Source organism: Aphelocoma coerulescens, chromosome 12, assembly GCF_041296385.1.
Source record: "Aphelocoma coerulescens isolate FSJ_1873_10779 chromosome 12, UR_Acoe_1.0, whole genome shotgun sequence".
Taxonomy (NCBI): domain Eukaryota; kingdom Metazoa; phylum Chordata; class Aves; order Passeriformes; family Corvidae; genus Aphelocoma; species Aphelocoma coerulescens.
In genome coordinates, this window is record NC_091026.1 from 17,359,511 (window position 1) to 17,379,546 (window position 20,036).

Below are 20,036 nucleotides of genomic sequence, written 5' to 3' on the forward strand. Positions count from 1 at the left end.
CTCCTAGGCACCAAACCCCAGATGTTAATGCACTACGTGGACTTTGGTTTTACTCCAGTGTGACTGTTTCTCACACTCTTAATAACATTCAAATCTCTGCTGTGCTAAAGCACGTGTCTTCTGGCACTGCTCTGTGAGGAAGGGGAATGCAATGCTTGTGTTTTACTGGTTTGAGTGCAGCAGAAGTGAGGTTGGATGTGGGTTTCCTATTGCCAGACCTCTCTAGAACTCACCACTCATGGATCAATGCTCTCAGGGGGGAAGTGCAGCATCCTGGCAGCACAGCAACCTCAAGCCCCTGTGCTGATCCCCTGCTGAAGTTTGGGTAGTGTATGTAACAGCGGCCTCAGGAATACTTAGAGTAGATTCTGTACTGAAGAAAATAGGGTGGCCAATAAGTTTCCACTTCTCACTAGGTGCTTAAAACAACATCCCATTATCAAACAGCTGGGCACTCCTGGGAAGATCTTTCATATCTGTTTTATATACAGGCTATCACAAAACATTACTTGTATTATTGTGTGTTCTTAAGCAGTAGGAAAGCAGCGAATTTATATTTTGGGCAGTCCCCAATGTCATTGTTTCTGTCCATGCCATTATTGCTTATCCTAACCTGAACTTGGAAAGCTCACTGCCTATCAGGTAGTTTCAGAGCAAACCCATGTTCTTAATGAGTAAATGAAGTTACTGTTGCTTTAGTTTATTCTAAGTGTTGAACCCAGCATGGGCTCTAACCTGGAAGAGTCATCTCAAGAATATTGCGGTGGAAAGTAGAGCGTAGGATTTAACATTGGAAATTAGAAGTTGATCCTACTTCTTATACAAAATTGAGATTGACAAAATTGAGGTTTATCTACATAAACCTTTAAACAAAGATGTGGCTCTGAATCAAAATTAGGGAACTGGAGAAATGAAATTGAGGACTTTGTGCTCTTAAAGGAAACTTGCCCAGCAAGACTGTCAGCAGCGGAGAACTAAGCACAGACATTAATGGAGTCAGGTCTTTTTCTGGAGGTCAATTTTTAATAAATCAAGATTGTTTAAAAATTATAATTATTGATTAATTAAATTTATACTCGGAGCTTAGCCCTCTTAGTTTTGAAGAGTCTGTACAACCAATTGGTATGAAAGATGAACTGAAAAAAAGGGAAAAAGTCATTATTTAATTAACTGCTATTCCAAGTGGATCTAGTGCTAGCAATGGGTTTGGATGTCTGCTCCCCACAAGTACAAGCAAAGGGGCTTTTGCAAGTCTGTCTCTGCACTCAGATTCCATAAAGCAGCCTGCCCTGTCTCTGGCTATACAGAAACTGGAAAAGGGCAGGTTTAGATTAGATATCAGGAAGAAATTCTTTGGTGTGAAGGTAGTGAGACACTGGCCCAGGTTGCCCAGAGAGGTGTCCAAGGCCAGGCTGGACGGGTCTTGGAGCTATTTGGTCTAGTGGAAGGTGTCCCTGCCCATAGCAGGGGTTGGAAGGAGATGAGCTCTAAGGTCCTTTCCAACCCAAACCATTCCATGATTCTGTGATGAATAATACGTTCATCTCCAAACCGTGGTCCTCGAAAGACAGAATAAGATAGTTTGGAAGTTTATTATGGGTCCAAAAGTCCAACAGAAAAGTGTGCAAAGCGGAATTGCACAGCTGTACAAGCATTTTCTGGACTTAGATGAATGTAGCTGAAAATAACAGGACTGAAGCCTGAAAGAGAAACACCACAAAAGCAGGAGAAACCATTTACCTAACCTGGAGATACTAAGGTGGGAGCAGGCAGGATAATCCTGCCCTTTGCATGCAGAGAGGAACCAGCTGGAAGAGGAAAAAGGAGCGATGCCCAAGGCAATGTGGTACCAAAGGCAGGGGGTTGGAGGTGAGTGAAATAAGAAATGAAGAGGTACCATGTTGGCATGAAGTGATACACTGTCACAGGCAGCTCCCAAGCTGATCCCACACTTAAAAATAGATTGACATTTATCCAGGAGACGAGTTTGTTATTCTGTAACTACAGCATTTTCTATTATGTTTGATAAGGGAAAGAAGATTGCATCTTGGTCAGAAATATAAAAATTTGTCTCCTAGCAGGGGATAATAGCAGGAGAACAGGGGCAGATGACAACTGCAGATTTAAAATAGTTCAGTGCAGTCCCTGGTAAGGAAGATATGTTCAGTGCTCAGCTGAAATGTCATCCCACGCTCACGGCCAGGCCACCCCTGTGGTGTCCTGCTCCTCCTCCCTCCAGAACTGCTCCTCTTGGGTCACTCTGGGCAATTCTTCTGGGAGTCAACTTAATATTGCATAGAAGGTCATTAGAGGAAGAAAGATAGGGCCAGTGTGCCAGTATGGCCCTGATCTAGGGGAGGTTTTGGTGTGGAGTTAGTGTAGAAGAGGTATAGGCTGTCAAGGACAGGGGGGTGTGGGGGTCTCTCTGTCTGTCTGTCTGTTGGGGCAGCTACAAGAAAGGTGGAGAGACTCTATTTAAAAAAGCAGGTAGTGACAAGACGGGGGAAATTACTTCAAACTGAAGAGGTTTAGATTTGATATTAGGAAGAAATTCTTCCCTGGGAGGGTGGTGAGGCCCTGGCACAGGGTGCCCAGAGAAGCTGTGGCTGCCCCTGGATCCCTGGAAGTGTCCAAGGCCAGGCTGGACAGGGCTTGGAGCAACCTGGGATAGCAGAAGTTGTCCCTGCCCATGGCAGGGGTTGGAGTAAGATGGTCTTTTAAGGAACCTTCCAACCAAAACCAGTCTATGATTCTATGGGCATATCCCAGAGAGATGTGAAGAATCTATGTACTGCCTGACTTCTGCAATTGCACTGTAGGTAGTGCAAAAACCTTAACTTTGCAAAAAATCCAAAGCTCTTTTGTTTCAGTATGTAACTGTTGATCTAAAATGGGAGTTCTTGTTTTCTAATTCACAAAGCTTAAAAGATCGCTCATTTTATATTAAAATGATAGCCTTTGCAAGAGACCTTCAATCTAATTAAAGCCAGGAGATTAGCATCCCTTAGAATATTTGCAAAGCCTGCAATGCGAAGTTAATGAAATGTGTACACTTTTACAAAGCTTTAATTTTTAATGAAATAATTCAGGACATGGACCTTGCTCCTCTGCCTTACCTGCTTTGTCCAAAATGGGGGCTGTTTACAAACAATGCAAAGTTCTGGGCTGAGAAAGACAGAGGAGAGGATAATCTAAAGGCTTCTTGCTAGCTGCAAGCCTGTCTTTATGTTCAGCCTGAGAATGTTAGTATTCCTGATTAATAGTAATGACTGAGAATATTATTTCAGAGTGGCAGTTATTTCTTAAGGTTATGGATATGTGTGTACATATATCTGTACATATATGCATATAAAAATATGTAGCATATACTGTATTTAAATACATACATGTACAGTGAATTAGATGTACAACTGTATAAAGTCACAATGACTGCTAAAGAGACCTTAAATAAAGCAAGTAAGGGAATTTGTTGCAAGGGAATATCTCCTATTTGAAGAAACGGGCTGAGCTCAGAGGCAGGAGAGCAGCCAGGGCTGGAGCAGTCTAGTTCAGAGGGTATGACCAAAGGAAACCCTAAGCAATTCCAGCCTCCTTTCAGGTCAGGCTCCTCTAATGATGGCCCCACTCCTCTGTTATCGCTTGAGAAGGAAGAAAAGAGGAAAAGAGCTGAAGCACAGAGAGGGGCAAGCCCTGTTCAGAGTCACTGTTGCTCTCTGCAGTGTCAGGGGGCAGGGCATCCCCAGGGCCACACACACCCTGTCCTGGGCTCATTTACAAACAGCCACGCCATTAGAGCTATATACTGGATCTACTTCTTTCACCCTTTGCTTTGCTGCCTCTCAGTTTTGCCACAGGAAAGATCTGGCTGTTGCATTCAAAATAGTAATTCTTTTATAGAGCCACCCCCCTACTTTACATTATGCTTACTGGATCTGTCTGAAACCTAAATGTTAGAATATCCTAATCTTGCTCTACATTTTAAAGCTGAAAGATAAACGTGTTGTTTAATGAAATCCCCAACACTACAGGAATAGTAACCATTGTGTTTCTTCGTTTCAAAGAACGGCTGAAATCTAACATCTGGTGTAACTGTACAAACCTGACCTTAGGTCACAGTAAGTATTGTATTGTTGATGATGGATACGCTTTTTTCATTACCATGCTGTCTCCATTCTTTCAGCATCCATGCTGTGAATCCTCAGTTACAGCCAGGACTGTTGATAAATACTGATTTTTAAAATACAATTCCTTTTTTTTACACTTTTAAGCATGCATTGTACAGTATTTTCTTTTTAAATAGCTCTTCTAGTTTGTTGTCAACAATATGCTATTATTTGAGCAAACTTTTCTGCATGATAGCTTTAACACACAAGGATCAAGGATTATGTATCTGAAGACACAGCTATGATCCTGAAAGAACAGTGTCACAAAAAGGTGATCCTCTGCCTCTAATGCCTTCCCCTGTACTTTCTTCGTTGGATGCTCGCTTCCTTAAAGCCCTGGTAGAACCAGGGTTTAAGGTTTAAATTGGGAAGCAGATGTGGACACCTGTGAATGTGTCTTTGCACATCATTGTTTCAAGGTTTCAGCGCCTGTGCAGGAAATGAGGCCCTGCACTGTCCTGGGTGATTGATGTCCATTATTCCCAAGATCTGGGGTAATTCAGACTAGGTCAGTGACTGCACAGGAGCAGTGCTGTAACCAGAGCTCCCAGCAAGCCCAGTGAAGTACCAGTCAAGAAATGAAGATACTGCTCTCATAGCTGGAAGTTCTGGTCAGATCTGAACTACATAAAAGCCACCAAAAGCTCCAACACTGAACTGGGAGAGAGAGGGCAAATTTAATGATGACTTCTATTTGTTTGCTTTGCTGAGCATATCTGCCCCTAGAACCTTTCCATTTTTTGTAGCTCTCCAAGAGCTTCACAAGACTTTTAGCACCACAGTTTTAAATTTTTCCCCCTAAAGTGGTGCAAACTCAAACTTGTTTTCCAGTCCTTTGGCCAGCAGATGCCCAGGTTCATTCAGACTTGACTCTTTGGGACAGAGGTGCTGACTGGGGTTGCTGGACATACCGTCAGCAGAGAAAAAATGTGTCCTATCCTAATCCTTAGGTTGTATTGCACGTGCTGTGTTCTCACTAGGTGCTAATATTCCTTCATAATGTTACTGCATCATGCAGTGGAGGTAAAGCAGAATATCCTTGGCTCATCCTTGTGCTGCCAATGGAGATGTGCAGAATGAAGCTCTGACTCCCTGAAATCCTTATCTTTTCACCAACCCAGCAGTAACCAGCATGGAAAACATCTGAAGGCATGGCTTTTACACTTTTAAGAAACAACGATTCACTTCAGTTCTGCCAAAGCTAAATACATTTATAGATTTGTTCGTAATTATTTTTAGAGTAGAATTCTGTTTGTTTGACAATATCTGAAAAATTAAATACCTGGGGCAACATCGCTGAGTGCAGCTGGTACATTGGAAACATGGGGAAATACTTGCTGTAATTGTGAAGGTTTTATTTAATGTCTCAGAAAGCAGAGTTAACTCATTCAGTGAGGACAGGTTTTTTGATGGGCTGGTGGTGCTGCCCTCTCTGTCATGAGCTGCCAGCCCTATCCTGCAGCACAGAGAGGTCTGTGCTTCCCAGGAACAAAGAACAGAATCAACCTTTGGGACCTGTTGGAGTGAGTCCAGAGCAAGCACCAAGTTGGTTATAGGGATGGAGCAGCCCTGCTATGAGGAAAGACTGAGAGAATTGGGATGGTTCAGCCTGGAAAAGAGAAGACTCTGGGGTGGCCTAATTGTGGCCTTCCAGTACCTGGAGGGAACTACGAGAAAGATGGAGAGACACTATTTACATTGGCCTGGAGTGACAGGACAAAGAGGAAAGGCTTCAAAGTGATGGACAGTAGGTTTAGATTTGATATCAGAAAGAAATGCTTCCCTGTGAGGGGAAGATAAGGCCCTGGTACAGGTTACCCAGAGAAGCTGCCCCATCTCTGGAAGTGTTGAAGGCCAGACTGGACAGGTCTTGGAGCAACCTGGGATAGTGGAAGTTGTCCTGGCAGAAGGTGCCAGGTTTCTGTGCCATGAGCTTGCAGAAGGCTCTGGACCTGCCAAGCTGTGAACTGAAATGCATTGGCAGGACAGTTAACAAATATTCTATACTCTTCCCACCCATTCTGCACTTTCCATGACCTCCTCCTTTCATCGGTACAAGTAAATTGAATTCAGCACATTTAAAGACCCTGTCTGGATCCATAACATTCATAACCATGCTGTAACCATGAATGAAAAGCTGAGAGAGAGTATGGTTTGTATCCAAGGGCTCTTTTGCTTTTTATATGTTTACATATACCAGCCAATGGTCAGCAAATAAGCACCACGGCTGGTAATGAAATGTTCGAACCATCTGTTTTAATCTGCAATTTAATTTCACTATAAAATATTAAAGTTGTTCCGATGGTTGGGTTGGTATGGCTGCTTTATATGAAAAGAATTGAGTATCCCAGAGCAATTACATTGCACCAAGCACATGCTATGGATATTATATTCTGTATTGTTATTTGTTCCATTAAAAACATTAAAAGCCTTCTTAACATGGTATGACAGAGTTTTAGGCCTCTCTTTTTTGTTAGAAACAAGTAGCAAATACTGAGGACAAGTGTAAGAAGAAGATACTGGCAAAAGAATAATCTTCTTCATGATCCTTCAAGAGGAACAATAGAACCATCTTCCAGGAGGGGTGGTCACTGCCCCAGGCTGGTCAGTGCCTTAAAAAGAGGCAATGTTATCGTTAACAGGCTTTGACTTTTGGTCAGCCCTGAAGCGGACTTGGTGATCCTGGTAGGTCTCTTCCAACTGAATTTACTCGATTCTATCCTAAATACATGTCTGCAGAAATGCTGAACTGATGAAACCAGAAAGTGGTTTTGGCATTGCAGCTTTTGGAAGCTGTGGCATCTTTGGAAACCCTTGCCTCGTTTCCCACTGGCACTGCTTTCTATTCTGGGATTTCAAAGGACATTCCTTGACGGCCTGATGACAGCTGTGCTCTGGTTGTGGCCCTTTAGGTCTTGGAAACAGGTTCAGGGATTCCACAACATATTTGGACAACTCACTCCAGTGATTAATGATCCTTAACAGTGATATTATTTTTCTTCTTTCTCCAGATTGAACCTCTCTCCATCCAACCCCTCTGCCATGGGCAGGGACATCTTCCACTAGGGCAGGTTGATCCAAGCCCCACCTGACCTGGCCTTGAACACTTCCAGGATGGAGCAGCCACTGCTTCTCTGGGCAAGCCTGTGCCAAGTTCTCACCACCCTCACAGGTCAGAATTTCTTCCTAATTATTTCCACTTCTTTTTGACAAGTGGGCAGGGTCAGTGCAGTGTGGTGCTGGGCAACCACCTCTCTTATTTTCATCTGATGTGAATATTTCTGCTCATGTGTGCCTTATGATACCCACATTTCCCATGTGACCTCAAAAATTCCCATCACTCTCAATGAGTGGCATCCCATGCCACGGTCCCACCCTGCCTTGCTTCTGGGGATCTGTCTCTCTGCTTCTTTGACAGCTGGGAGGGATAGAGGGCAATCACAATGAGCTTGATCTGGTACTGTTGGTGTACCCAAAATACAGAGCCTTTCTCCATGTGCTGCGACTCAACATGTCACTTAGGGAATGGTGAGAGGGACAGGCAGAAACTCCCTGTCTCAGAGGCAGGAAGCATTGCAGCCCTGTGAACCTCATTCTTTAGCTAGTCTAGAGCCCTGTAGGGAGTCAGGGCTCATTAGCTCAGCACTGTGGCATTCTGACACAACTGTGTGGCTTCTGGAACGCCAGCCAGTACTTCTACCTGGTCATCTGCTGTACTACCTGATATATCTGATAACCTGATATACCTGCTTGGCCAAGGCTTGCTCAGGGGTTCCCACACAGGACAGGGAGAGATAAGGATTGCACACACCAGTGGCCCCCCACCCCTGGATGCTGCAGCAGTTGTTTTCCATCGCACCCATGGCCACGTGTCACCTGGTGTTATTTGAGTGTGTGCCACTTGCAATGCATTTTTCCTGAACATAAGCTGGAAATTACTGATTCTTACCTTCCACAGCTAGTATAAAAGCACTAATGTCCTAATGAAGAGTCTCACTTAGCTAAATGCTTCATACAGCTGAGTAAAACAAAGAATTTTACTAGAGCTTAACCCAGTCGTTAATAAGCTTTTTAACCCTGACCTTTCAAATCAATGATCTACCACTGGTTTTACCTTTCAAGAAGGAATTCCATTTTCAAGTGATAAAACATATTTTGCACTCCTTACAATCTAATGATTATTCTCAGCGTTACTGGATATATGAGGCCATCAAACCATTAGAAGGTATAAAATGTATTAATGTACAGCATTCACGGCTACATTTGCTTTAGAGTCAATAAAAGGGAAACAATTTATAAAGGGCATTTATGCTCATTATGGAATATCGATAGATTGTTTCTCCCATCATTCCTGAAGTATGAAGGACTCCCCTCCGTGATGGATAGGAGAGGATTTGCATAAGCTCTTTGTTAAACTCCTCCAGCACTGAGCTGTGTGCAGGGGTCTGTGGCCAGGCTTTGGGCTGGAATGTGTGGGAGTACCCACAAATTCTTCCTTTCCAAGGGACTGAGCATCTCAGTTTGGGAGGTTTTCACAGCAGCCATGTGAAGGTTCTGTAGACAACTACGGTGCTTTCAGCACCAGACAGGAATTGTCACAAGGCTGTGGGCAAATGGAATCAGTGCTGGAAAAGAAAGGAATTTGTTTGTGAGGAAGGTCAGGGCTGGAGCAGACAAATGAAGGCAGAGCTTTGCTGAGCACCTTCCTAAGCAGGAGTAGGAGGAGAGGGGCTGTTTGACACATACAGGGGGAAAATAGGGGAGGAATTACATGGGGGGTAGAAGATGCTATAGGAGCACTGCAGCTATAGCTAGAGGCAAAAATTTCATAGTCTGTCCTAGTGAATAACAACTGCAGAAATATAGTATCTATGAGGAGTCAAGTGATTAAGGCACTGGCCTGAGTCTCAGCAGACCTGGATTCAGTTCCTGGCTGTTTTGAGATTTCTGTCTGACTTTTGGCAAGCCTCTTCAACTCTCTGCGCCTTGGTTTCCCATCTGTTAAAGAGGAATAATAATATTTCCTTTCTTTCCTGTCTATTCCAGCAGCAATCTCTTCTGGGCAGGCACTGTCTCTCTCATGGTGTGTACAGGACTTTGCCCTTGGATTTTGATACCTGCACTAAAGCAGGAAATCAGGATGGGGAGCACCATGCCATGGAAGCCCACTTACTAACAATTTCCCATTACTAAGGGACTAAAAGGTATACCACAGCTTGTTAAATAGAGTTCTTAATATCAGTTCTTCCAGGACAAAATAAAAAAATACCAGTCAGTAAATTAGAGAAGGAAAAGGATTCACATCTTTCTAAGAGTCTGAATGTGTCTTCTGAAGTAGAAATATTCCAGTTTGAAAGAACACAGAGAAAACACTAACCATGGCACAAAAGCAGAGCGTTGGCCTCCTCCATTTCTGATCTTGCTCCTCTACACATCTGGCTGCTCTATATTGACTGACCTTTCCAGCTTTTCTCACTGACAAGACATCTTCTTGAGGCACATTGCAGCTTCCTGACATGTGCATCCTCCTGACCATCTGGTAGGATGAAGTTGTGCCCACTCAGAGGCGCACACACACACTGCAAGAGAGACTGGGTAATATCAGTTGCAGAGCACTGGTTGAAGAGAACAACCAGCAAATATATAAAATTAAATCTCAGCTGCAGAGACTTTCTGGTAATAAGCAGTCCCAATTAGAAATGCAAATGTCACTGAAAGGGAGCGTGTCTGTTGACAATAGACTTTGAGGAAAGCTTTGGGTTTAGTGCTAGTAAATTAATCTTTAATTATGAGCACGCCTCACTTCTGAAAAAGGTGCCTTGCACACGCTGAACTAACAACATGTGGAAGTTTCAGGCTGTTGCTTTCTTCTGTCAAATGGAACATCTCACCCCAAAAGAGCAGAGGAGAACTTTGTTGGCTGCTGGTGGACTTAGTGCTCTGCGAACTGGGGGTGGCCAGTATCATTGACTCTCCAGATGACCAGGAGTCATCAACCCATTAAAAACATTGGTCTTAAAACAGTATGTCTCCCATGCCCTTGATAAATATAAATATCTAAATGAAGAATTGTCGAAGTTTGGGAGAGAAAAACAGTCCTTGCTCCTGCAGTTCTCTCCTCCCCTGGCTGGGTCACCCGCCCTCCATGCAGAGCACACCTCTATGGCAGAGGGAGGACCACACCATGCTACAGCAAACCCTTCTTCAGGCCAGCCATGAGAATGTTCAACACCTCCACTCCTGGGCTGGCTGGATTATTAAAATAACATTTCCACTTCCAAGTAAGTAAATAAATCTCACTGGCAAGTTTGTCTTGTGTCAGCCAACATCTTATCTCCCTGAAAACTGGGCTGGTGTCCTGCAAAGCTGAAAACTGAACGCTCTAAAACCTGAGTTCAACAGCCAAGGGATACACCAGATCCATCTTCTGAGGTAGCAGATACAGCGAAGTAAGCAAATACATTCTAGAAATCCTATTATTAACGTTACAAAAATAATTTTGGTTCTTTAAGTTTGAAGTTATGAAACCTTGCTGTCATTTTCCTTTTGTTTTTTCAGCCTATAGCTAAAAAGCTTTGCCCCAAATGCTTCGTTGCCCAAAAGAGGCCATGCTGCAAACCCACCTCAAAAGGCCCAGAACACCTGGTTTCAGGCACAACAGGAAGATCAGAACATACCTTATCATAAATATGCATATGCGACACAGGAGCCCGCCACCTCCTTGGAGTGATGCCATAATTGACGGAACAAAGTACAACAAAACTTCACATCACTGGTGGATCAGAAGAACAGAGGTAACTGAAAGGCTAGAAAATTACAGGTTTACTGACATTCTGCTCAACCTTACCCATTCTTTATTGAAAAGAGATAATAACTATCTATAGGAGAGCTGTCTTAAGACTCCATTCATTCCCTTTCGCTAGCCCAGCTGAGAGGTGGTATAATATAATGCACACCAGCATCTGGCATGTCATTTAATTACACCTTCAGCTTGCTGGGAAAATGTTGGAAGTGTCAAGGTAAGCAAGCTATAAAAATATATTTCTCTTGCTACAGGAGAGCTCCTGAAATGGCAAGCAGAGGCCAGCTCCAGACATTACTCTGAGTCTGTGAGAAGAAGGTGATGCAGAGGAGTCTAACTCATGAACAATTATCACCCTTTGATAAGACACCATCTGCTCCCAGCTGCCTGGCTCCAATTTCCCAACAGACACTTGGGAATTCCTCTCCAAATAAACCACTGGTGTAACAGGAAAACAGAACTGTCGGCTCCAGTGAAGTTGTGCCTTCTTGCATCAGCACTGAGTGTGTCTCACTCCTTCAACCAAGAAGGAAAAAACTGTCAAAGGCAGTAAAATGCCAGCAACCACCACTGAAAGACCCAGGTAGGGCTTGGTTTAGCTCATCCACCTGGTCTGTGCTCTGCTCATATGAGAGGCTGTTAGAGATCACCTACAGTAAGGATGAAGGACTAATACACCTGTACTAGTGGGCACTTTTTATGTGATGACTTTTGCCCTGAACTGATTCAAGGGGCTCTTTTAAAGAGCACAAGCTGCTCAGCAAATCAGTCAGGTGGTGTGTTTCCCTGAAGAAGCCCATTGCTATTCTCCAGTAGCCGGGGAGAAGCTCACACACCTACAAGATAGCCAGCAGTGGAGGACTTCCAGATTCTTGCCTTCTGTGTTTCTATTCCACTATGTTTGTGAGAGGAAAAAATGTAAATCTCTAATTTCAGACAGCAGAGCTGAGATTGTGTTGTGGTTAAAGCATGACAGGCAGTTGCATCCATCCCATGGTATTGAGAGCACTCGGCTGCATTTGGCTGAAGCTCTGCAAGCACCACGCCTGCAGCACCATCCTCACTCCTCGCCACAGCTGCTCTCAAGTCACAGCATATTTAAAAGGTCGGTTCTCATTGTCACTCTTGTGAAATAAGATTGGCCTCGCCACCAACACTTTCTCTAGGCCTTGATGCTGTACTCCCCAGGGACAGGAGCACTGAGGAGGGGGGACTCAGCATCCTTCCCCAGTCTGCACAGCAGTGAAGCTGCAGATAACCTCACTGCTTCTTAAACCAAAGATGACCCCTGAGCCTTTGACCCCGGGGGCTGGCCTTGTTGCAAGTAATTGAAGTGAATGAAATAAATCACATAATCTTTCTCTTTGTTTATTGGGTGGGGTGGGAGGAAAGGAGAAGAAAGCTCAATTAGTCACCTTGTTTTGTTCTTATTAATGGAAATTTCTCAGAAACCAAAATAAAGGGTATCGTATAAGAACTTGAAGAGCACAAAATTAGCTTGAACACACATCCTAACTTTTAAACCCAGAGCATGAATGCAGGTGTCTGCAGCTGAGCATGGTATTTTTTTTCAGCTCATCTGAGGTATGAGTCACTTCCATCAAAAGAGGAGGTTGCCTTGATCTGTGTGAGACTGAGCTTTGGAACAGCAGCTGTTGGAGCAAATACAAATATCCACGCCAAGGATTGTAAGGATGGAGTTTATCTAATATGTAAAAAAACACCTGCTGCAAATGAAAAATTACACCCACAACCACCTGAATAAGATAAGCAAATGATGGGGGAAATTAGGAGACAGATTTATTATTAATATACGTTGGAACTTTTGAACCAAACATCTCTTTTGCAATGGAACAGTAGGATGCACAAGGAAATAGCACTCCTTGCCCCAGACCAGCTCAGCAGCATTTATCTTGCCTAAGTGATTTTTTTTCTTTGCTAAGTCTGGTGGAGATGAAAACACTAACCCAAAGAAGATAATTAAAAGCTAAATGAAACCACATACAGCTGTGCTACTACATGGCTAATGAACATGCAAATATATACATATGACAAGGACATAATACGGGCTGGCTGCCTTGAGTGGTTAGTGCAGATTTCCAAGAGCTGGAAATGCTATTGATTATAACTGAGCTAAACTTCCTGACTCCAGACTTCAAAGATCAGCCTCAATATAATCATCAGGCAGCATATGGGACCATGGCTGCAAGGGGCTGATGAATAATGGCTCGGGGACCTGAACGTTTGCACGTAGGGTGGCAGATGTCCTGGAGATGTCCTCCGGGCTGTGGAGTGCAGGCTCCTTGGCAGCCAGGAGCAGCCCCACAGAATCCTCCTCAGCATCTTGGCATACTCGGTCCTGCTGACAATTTGGGTTTTGGAGTTATGGGTTTTAGCTGGGATATTTTTTTTCCCCACTTCAATTGGCAAGGGGCTGATACATGGTGGAGACATTTTTGGGAGGACCAGGGATGGATGTAACAGATACAAGGCAAAGCTTTTGGGGTCCTATAAACAGAAGCACGAGCAGCAAGGAAAGGTTCTCCTCTGAGGGTCTGCTGCCACATCCACATGAAAGAAGACAAATCAGATTTTCCTTATTAGCTAAAAACCACCCAGCTGAGAGTAACTCCCCAACCCACTCAGAGATGAGACGAGGAAGTCAGGACTCAGCCCTGCACCAGGTTCTCCATGGAAGGGACCTAGTCCCACTGCCACCTTGTGCCCCCTTCACTAGCCACACCACAATGGGGACATTATAGAGACAGAGCAGACCTCACTCTGCCTCCATGATGACCACAGAAAGGCCACATAGACTTGGGGATGCCCACAGCCAGGAGAGAAGCATGGAGAGATGGAGCACAATCTTAGATGCAGGTGGAGATGACTGATCCACCAGGATGGCTGAGAGAAGGGATGCCTACCAAAAAAAGAAACCGAAGAAACCAAATTTGTGCAGAACACAATGGTTAGTGCATAAAAATTAATCAAGGACTACAATGACTTGCTTTATTCATAATACTTAATGGTCATGTAATAGGAGTTTTTATTCAGCAGTTAAAGTTCATAAGTGCAGGTTTTACATGTAGAAAGGTATTATGCTGATAGTTTAATTACACACCTTTCTGCACACCAAAGGAAATGGGTTACGTGGGTTTTATAATTAAAGACGGACTTCTGAGGGGAAATGAACTTTGCAGTTAGCAACATAATATTTGATTTTTATCGTATGTTTTTGTTTTGAATTCGCCAGCACTTGGTGCTGGTGTAAACAGGTGAGAGTGCTCCAGACTGCATGAGGTGTCGGGAGAAGCTTTGAAAATGCAGCGGAAAGTAGCAATATTTAAAAATAGCCAGTGTGAGCATGAGGTATAAACATCATGTGTTTGGAAAGCTCTCCAGACTCTGCCCATGCAATTATACACAGTGCAAGTCTGTCCAGTACATCTAGGAAACAGGGGAAAAACCCAGCCCAACAAGTAAGTGAAAAATAAACCCTGGTGCTTGCCAAAATAATAAAAATCTTGACTTTTTATTTCTCTGATTTTTGTTTTAAATTCATTTCATGGCCAGTGAGTACAATTTTCCCCTCCTGCCTGCCTACAGAGGCAGCAAAGCCAAAAATGTGATGGATGTTTGTGTGTGCACGATTGCTGTTGGAATACACAGGGCCACTCTCAATATTCAAGGCAAAGACAGGCGTGAGCCTCTGCCAGGTCACGGCCAGCTCCTGCCACACCCTAATAACGATGTGGACGTCTGTACTCAGCAAGGTGGGGTTGGGAAGTCTCTAGTTCTGGGGCTCCCCCTTTTTCCGGTTTTAAGAGGCCTTATTTAGCTTCACTTAGCATAACCTCATTCCTATATACATATCAAAGCTCATTAAAAGTATATGTGGGACTATATATATATATATACACACACACATATATATTATATACATATATTTCTAAACTACTACGAGTAATCCATTTTTTTAACAGAGAAAATACACCTACAAGAATTTTTCTAAAGTGTAAAATATTTCGAACATCACCAACTGCTCCTCCCCTCGTGTGATATAAACTAACAGGCTCAGGCTTTTATTGTGCACAGCACAAATGAACATTAGCTAGTGGGTTGAACAAAAACCCAAAACAAAACAAAACCAAACAAAACCAACCAAAAAACCAAAGCCAAAAGAAGAAAACAAAGGACTTTCCAAAAACAATAAGCAAGGGCAAGGCCTGAAATATTTTGAGTACGCCCTTTCCTTTCTGGCAGGACTGGGAGTGACTGCCCTGGATATTATGGTTTGTTGGTGAAGGTGGAGCCCAGGTGATGGCAGACAGTGCTGCCCTTGGCTGGCAACATCCTCCTGCACTCTGGACCTACCCAGAACATCTGAAATCAGGTATTTCACAGCCAAGTGCAGAGGAATGATTTAAAAATCCTTTTAACTGGTGCGGACACTCAACAATTATAACAGGAACAGTTGTGTAAAGGGTGTATCCAAATATAACTGGACATTTTTTAAAATTTCGTTGGCTAGCCACATAAATTAATGACAATGAGAAAGAACTGTGTTTTTCTCTTATTAGATCCACACACTTTGGCTCTACTCATCATCGTTAACATACTGTTAAAAGTGCTGTTGCTGTATGTTTCAACCCACAGCCTGCAATCAAGCCCTTGCTGCACTGTGGTGGATTTCAAACAGTCACTTGTTTAAAAATAGAAAGTGCTTTTTTTAAAAAAAACAACTGACTGCCAACTGAATGCAAACAGGTAAAAATTAACATATGCAATTGTCAAGTGTCAGATTCAGCTTCTGAGCCAACAAGATTTACATTGCCTGGTGAGGGGCTCACAGCACTTTGAGGCTGTATTGCCCACAGGCAGAAGTTGTGCAAATAAATATATATCCTTAATTTTTATTTAAGATACAGTGGCTTTCTGGGTGGGTACCCATCATTCGCTCTTTATAATCTGCAAATTTAAACAAAAAATCCTGTAATCCCAGAGGTAACAGCTCAGCCTCCACGGGGCAAATTTGGGGTGTACTGCAGGGTTATAGAGATGCTCTCCATCATACCCATTCCTACCACTGGCACGAGTTCTCCACCCTTGCAAAAGAGGATACAGCTCCATTTATTTTTTTAAGTCTAAAAAGGGTAATTATAACAGGATTAACAGACTTTTTTTCCCCCACTGCCTCATATCAAAGACAGCATTAGACCATAGTTATGATTAGATAATGTTTTTACTGTATATGGAAATGTATTAAAATTAATGTATGGCTCAGCCACATTCGCCATCCACTGTTATGTTCTGTAAAGCCACTTCTCCCATGAAGGGCAACCACGTGTGGAAGGGGAGCATCCAAATAAGTATTTTGTAAACATTTGAGAATGAGAGACAAATAGCCTCATGCAATCACACCATCTTACCTCAAATACCCACTTGAAAACGAAATAATTCCTTCCCGAACAAGCCAAGCCTGGCTCCCTAAACCGGGAGGAATTGTGACGCTGGTAAACTTGCAGAAATATTTTTACAATTTTATTAGAGGTTTTAATTCAGTGCTTTATCTACCTCTGTTAGTCTGCAAAATAGCTTTAAATATTCAAGTGGTAATTAATGAATCTTTTATGTTGCAAATCAAACATTTTCATCTGCGCTGTGGTACAGTGGCAGTGAGAAGGAGGGGTTTAAAGTGTAATTGTTTCTCCTGTTCCCCTCGCAGCGCTGAATGCCTTTTTACCCTTTATTATATCATTGGCTTTTGCTTCAGTTCATCAGCACTTCGCCACATCTTATCGGTCGATATTTGCTGTCTATTTTTTATTTATTTTTTTTTCAGTGCAAGATTTCTTACTGTGCCTTTGCCAGAGACATTCCTAAGGAGATGGAAACTCTCTGAATGTGGAATTTTCGCATGAGTGCAAAATAATAAAAAGCATGTGTGTATTAAAAAGGGATCAACTTAATGGGAAATGAGCATTGGGTTACATTAATATTCTATTACAGTAAAAATCATATTTAATAAATTTTCTCCAGATTTTTCAGGACCTTACTGTATTTTTCTAAGTCGGATGCCAATCCAAAGAAACAGTGTATATGATACATTTGATTTATGTTAAGTAAATAACCTGCACAGCCCATTTTTCGGTTAAAAAAAAAAAATATTAAGTGTAGAAACACACACCAGACTGAAATTCGTGCTTAGTTTCCATCTGCTAGGAGGAATAGTGTTGGTCTTGTGCAGCAGAAAGCCTTTATAAACAGTATTCTATTTTATTGATGCTATATGTGGATTTTTATGTTATGTGGCAAGCGCAGGAGAATGAAAACACTGTAATTTATCCCAAACCATAAAATTATACTAGTACTAAAGTAATTACTTCACATATTAAAATACAGTTTCCTTTGCTTTCTTTTGTCATCACATAAAACGAGGCGTTGAGTACGGCAGTGCGAAGGGGCCGGGGCTGTTCTTGCCTCCACAAAGGATTGACACATCCCGGATCGTACACTGTATCACCCGACCCTTGTTGTTCTGTGACCCTAATTAATATTATACTCAGTGACATTTATGTATCAGAGCAATAAGCTAAACAGGAAACAATTTATGTCACCTAAAGCTTTTTAACAAATCGATGCAACTATTTGTAATTGCTTGTTTCACAAGATTAAAAGTACTCAGCCTTGATCTTCGCCCACAGTTTTGTGGCCAACATGACCTGTGCTTCCGTTGTAAAATAGGAGTGTTGGTGATCAGCACCTATTTCCATCAAGTAATCCATATTGCTAATATTTCTGGAATTTTAATGTAGTTACAATTTATAGCCGATCAAATGTGGTTACCTAAATTGCTGTTGCTAGTAGACAGTTTAACTGTCTTTATTAATTACAGTATAATTTAATGTTTGAGTACAGGCACTTGTGTTGGTCATTTTTACAGCCAAAGCAGTTATGTGCCTTATGACGAACCATTTTAGCATTTTCAATGGAAATTTGCTAATATGATGAGTGATAAAAATGTCAAACTCTGGTAAATAATGGTTATTGCTTTGGCTGGAATTAATCCTTGAAAGGACGGTTACCTTCAAATTAACATTATAACTTGAAGAAAAAAAATGTTTTTCAGGCTTCTGAGAGGCATAAAAAATGGTCACTGGACTCCTCTAAATAAATACAAAGTGGCACAAAACTGTGGGTTTTTTCCCCTTTTCCTCCAGGTTGACAGAGAAAATTCCTCTGGAAGAAAGAAGGAAGAGGGATTAGTTTTTGCTAAATACCCCAAGGTGATGTTGTTTGCCATTTCCAGCTCATGTGCTTTGAAGATCTCTAACGAAGGTAATAAAATGGGGAAAAAAGAAGGACTTTGCTATGCCCCAGCTCCAGGGTTTGGGGAAAAAACAGGTATGGACACCATGGAGGCTGCAAACCCACCTGAGGGCCACGTCCCACCACCTCAGTCATCACTGCTGGGGAGGATGGTAGCGTGTGGCAATGTGAGGATGGAGAGTGTTCAGTGTGCCAGAATTAACCACCACTGCGACGAGGATGAAAGATAGCCCTGATTAACACACCATTAAACGAACGTTTAACATCATCATTGAAGACTGAGCCTGATTAATAGGTCAAGAAGGGCTAATTACACCTTGTTGTGAGGAAGGGTGTGTGTATGTGTGGCTGCGTGTGAGCGAGCGGCACCAGGAATTGCCAGTCCCTTAAATTAGTCCGATAATGTGAAGTTTGTCAGAATCTGTGATCACGGCCCAAGTTAAATGTCCCTGATGGGATCATCTGCAGGGAGCAGGTGGGTGTGCAAGGAGCACATCGGCTGCCATGTCCTCCTGGGCCTCCAGCTCCTTAGCTTTTCCCTCTGGGACAGGAGAAACCCAGAAAAACTACTCACTGGCTCCGGTTTTCTTTGGGAATTCCTCAGAGATGCACTGTCTCACCACTGCCCATAAAAGTGCTTTTCAGCTGTGGTGGAAAACAGTGTTTCTTCCTGGAAAAGGTATTTCCCAGCCGGCTGTTGCTGGTGGAGTAGGAAGGCATTGTGTGATGTTCCGTGATGGAGCAGTCAGGGAGGAGAAATGTGATTAATAATACAAAGATGATACAAAAGGTGGCCAGATTCCAATCCGCTGCTCCAGGCAGTACTGGCTGGGACAGGAGGGGAAATGATGGTGCTGCTGCTCAGCTCAGTGCCAGCTCCTCAGCACCGGCTGCATGTGGCACCCACCCCAGCGGCTCCCCTTAAACCCGAGGCCATGGGCAGTCAGCAGATGACAAACATGACATTTGGACCCTCAAATCATCTTTCTGTGGTGAGATGCCCAGGGAGGTGGAACAGCCAACTCATCTGCGATGACTTTGTAGACCCTGACCGGCCGGCTAGTGACCTGTGTGGGGAACCACTGTCCTCCAAGAGAGGGGCTGAGGGCCCTGCTGGGACTCATCCAGGGACATATTCCCTACCTGGAGCTGACTCTCCCCATTTTACAAATGCAGAGCACCCCTGACCAAACATCAGCTTCTGGCTCAATCCCCTCTGCCCATCACTTTGGAAAATTCAATCCCACAAATCCTCTCCTTTACTAAAATCTCACTAGTTATGAAAGTGCACCACACAACCAAGGCCAAATTTGTGTTCTCTGTATTTTGATTATTAAAATCTATCAGTCCATTTGGAGACACACTATAATGAGTGTGCAAAGATTCCCCTCCCCCTCCCCCCAAAAAATAGTTATCTGGTATAATTTTATGATAGAATATTTTTATAAAATCATTTGTACTAATTTAAGCATTTATCATTATATGCAAAAAGATTTCTTGATGAGAATATTATAGACGGTGCATGTTTTTGACATTAGCATTTTATTTGGATGACTAATCTTGCAGATGTGAAATTTTAATGAATTATTCATGAAAAAATCTCTCCTCTGAAATTTCAGTTTGCTGCTAATGCTAGTTATTAAACATTTTATTTTTCTTTACAAAACTTGATGAAGAAAATAAATGTGTGCTTACTCGAAAGAAAAAGAAGGTGGGTTTTTCCTTTAGTTTGTCTCAGGTGA